Genomic DNA, 3,772 nt, shown 5'->3' with positions numbered 1-3,772 from the left:
TCACTCTGTTGCCCGGGCTAGAGTGCCGTGGCGTCAGCCTAGCTCACAGCAACCTCAAACTCCTGGGCTCAAGCAATCCTCCTGCCTCAGCCTCCTGCGTAGCTGGGACTACAGGCATGTGTCACCATGCCTGGCTAATTTTTCTATTTTAGTAGAGAGGGGGGTCTCACTCTTGCCCAGCCTGGTCTCGAACTCCTGATCTCAAGCGATCCTCCTGCGTCGGCCTCCCAGAGTGCTGGGATTACAGGCGTGAGCTACCGCGCCCGGCCTGTATCTTTCTCTATTGAGGAACTGTGATGATAAATTATAGCTTCCTTCAAGATATAGTTAAATAGTGAAGTTAGCTGAGAGATATGAGCTACATCACACAGAGACTATGTTTTGCACTTTTTCTTTTACGTCATATTGCTCTTCAGTCAATGAGATCTGCACCCAAAACATCAGATAGTAGCCGGCTTCCAATCACTGTTCGGGAGCTTTGTTCAGAACCAATGGAACTGATCTATACACTGTTTGCCAACCAGTTTCTGAACTTTCTGTTACTGATGCAATTTCTCATTCTTCCTTTTATAGGAAAGCATTGCCATTCTCTCTGCCCCATAGTCTATCCTACTTTCTCAGCTATGACCTTAACTTGCTTCTGGCTTGAGGACCTGTTTTTCTTCTGTCTACATTGCTTTACCTTTCTCTGAGCAATGCATTTAGCTCAACCTCCTATGGGTGGCGCTCCTGCCTGCGCCTCCCCAGACCCAAAGTAAGACCCAATCGCCGTTTCTCCTCCATCTGCCAACGGTGCCCTGCAGGCTCAGCCTCACCCACAGGTGAAGGCCGCAACACAGTGTGGTTTGCAGGGCATCGGGCCTGCTAGCCAAAAACTCCCCTGGCAGCCTACCTGGAATTCCAGCCAAGGATCATTAGTGTTGCTCCTTAAAATAACTTTGTTGTTTTGAATCTGAATGCTTTCAGCCCCTACTTCTGCCTTTTCGTATTGAAATCGTTGCTGTTTTATACGATTACTGAAAACTCAGGGTTTCTTAAGATTTCAACAATTGGGTGATAGCAAAACTGTTTGGTAAGCAGGATTTTTATTTTTGTTTCTTGTAATCTGTTTGTGTCCCTTTTATTCTACTTTAGTATTAGAAAGAAAAAAGTATTTTAAACACCTGGGCTTCTCACTAAGGGAAAGGGATTGTACAAACACAGGGATGGAGGTAACAGAAGCGAGGGCATGTGTAACGGGAATGGGGAAAATCCAGGTGCGTGAGGGATGGTGTCAAGGGGGAGCCTCACCAGATGATTCTGCTACCTAAACCCCAGGACGTCTTTGCTTCCGTGAAGGTTGTTCTTCTTGTACATAAATGCCTTCTGAGCAAGGGTGAATTTTAACAAGGTTAAGCCTTGTGTTGACTGGAAGAAAGAACTACTAAATGCATGAATTACTAAATGGATCATCAAAGATGCATTGAATTAACTAACGAAGCTACTTACAACAGCACAGCACCTCTTGGAACAAATGGAGACCTCTCCGTGTTGCTCCGGGATGGGGAGAGACGAGAAGAATCAAAGAGGAGAGGCTGGCGCAGGGGAGGTTCCCTGCCGCGGCTGGGGACCAGGAGCAACTAGGGGTAAACGTGGGGATGTGGTGGGATTGTTTGTGATGTTGGGAAGAAATCACCAACAAGGCTAAAGGATGCATAAAGGAGGAGTGGAGGAGACCAAGGGGGACGTTGTTCAACTTGATCATTTTGCCTGGGGTTTACAGGTAAATTGTTCTGAAAATACGAGTCCGTGCTCCTTGAAGAGCAGAGGGAGCAACCGTGGAAACGAACACTAAAGCGGGATGTTTTCGTAAAGAATAGTTAATACCTGTTCCCAGGCCAGCCCAATATTTCCATAGCCTGGAACCTCCTCTCCCTCCTCCCGTCAACCTCGGTGCACATGTGAGTGGACACCCCAGCCCCGGGGTTTAATCTGGGTCCAGCCCAGTCCTGACCACTCCTCAGGCAGACTCCATCCACCTGCAGAAGAGACGGGTCCCGTGGAGCCCTGTTAACAGGAGATTCTGGCATCCTGGGTACCCAAAGCTTAGTCTAGGAGGATCTGGGTCCAAGTGGACGTGTCCTTCTGGCCACTTAATCTCCAATGGGCAGGGGAAGTGCCAGAAAAGTATTAAAAATAGAGAAGCCAGAGCTGCTCCTCCTCCCCGTCTCCCGCCCGCTGCGCGGAAGCATCCACAACCAGCGCCAAAGAACAGTTTATAAAATGGCCCATGTCCCATGGTTGTCTGTATCTACAACTAAGACCGTTTGCCAACCACTACCGGGCTACAGTCACACTGTTCCCTGTGGCATTTGGTCATTTTTTTTTTTTTTCTTGAAAAGGGGAAGAAAAATAGAAGAGCAGATGGAATCAAATCTAACAGTCTTTCAAGACTAGGAAAATATCTTATCTCCCTTCTATTCAGACTGGAAGAAATTTCCAGCCAGTCTAGAATTATGATATATCACAAGCTGCCCGGCGTCACATCTTAACTGGTGACTTCGCTGTAGTGCTGTGTACACACAGTTTTCACTTAAAGTGGCTTTCAATTCGGTTTAAATTATTTACAAGACTTTATTAGTACCGCTTAGAAAAACGGGAAATCTCAGTGAGTAAGGATTGTATTAAAGAGTGTTCAAGGATGAGCGAAAATTCTGATTTTTTTTCAAGGAGAAAGGTACTCTAAAAGTCAAATGTGTTAAACTCTACTCTCTGGATCATAGCGGAATGATCAGGCTTATGGCTTAAATTTTGTGTTTTATTTTGCAGACGAGGAAACTGAGATGCAATGAGGTTAGACAGCTAGGCAGTATGTTGTACATGGCATGTGCTTAAAAATATGAGCTGAGTGAGGTAAATACTCTCCAAGGCCAGAGCCAGTGGCAGAAGCCAGAAGGACTCCTGATTTCTGTTAAGTTGTTTTTCCAGTACTCATTCTCACATTTTCCCTAGCCATCTTCAGCAACACGTTAAGACAGAATTCTCGTCATGTGAGTCCACAATCCAATATGTGAAGGAGGAAAGTAAAAATAAAAGCAAAAAGAATACACTGCCAGTCACAGAAATGTGTCTCTGTACACTTCCAGTTAAGGGGGCGACAGTGCCAGTTTTTTTAAGAAGCATAATAAAATGTCCTTGCCTGATGCTCTACGGGCACAAGACCCTCGCAAACAGAAAGCCGTTCTGACCTTCTGCGTCTGTAGCCCACACACACACAAACAGACAAGATACTGAAGTATATCCAAGTGCACCTAAAACCCCTCTCCTCTAAATTACTAAACGAAAATCTGGCTATCGTAACTGCCCAGGGACCTCAGCAAATGGCCTGCACTGATTTTATTTTACAGTATCGAATGTTTTATCTAAATACAGCAGCTAGTTGAAAGAGAGAAATGGAGTCAATGAATCTTTTATTCACAGTTCATTGTTTTTTTTAAAATAATACATCTGCGGATCTGCTGAAAGCAGGGAGTCATCTCCTACCAAACCAATGTTCCAAATGTAATTCCATCTGCTTGATACTTTGACATTTTGGGTCTGCAAAAGCACAGGGTGAAAGACGGCAAAGAGCAGGCAAATTTTAGTTCAGAAGTACAACAGCTCGTTCCGAATAGAGCTTTAGGAAAGCAGAACCCAAAACCACTGTGACTAATACATTTTTCAGATTGATTAAGTGGAAAGGCCCAGAGGCAAAAGAGAGAGGAGAAGCGAACAGAACCGGCTCTCGCGCCGG

This window comes from Propithecus coquereli, unplaced genomic scaffold (genome assembly GCF_000956105.1).
Source record: "Propithecus coquereli isolate 6110/MARCELLA unplaced genomic scaffold, Pcoq_1.0 Scaffold26, whole genome shotgun sequence".
Lineage (NCBI taxonomy): Eukaryota > Metazoa > Chordata > Mammalia > Primates > Indriidae > Propithecus > Propithecus coquereli.
Note: the sequence above shows the minus strand (reverse complement) of the source record.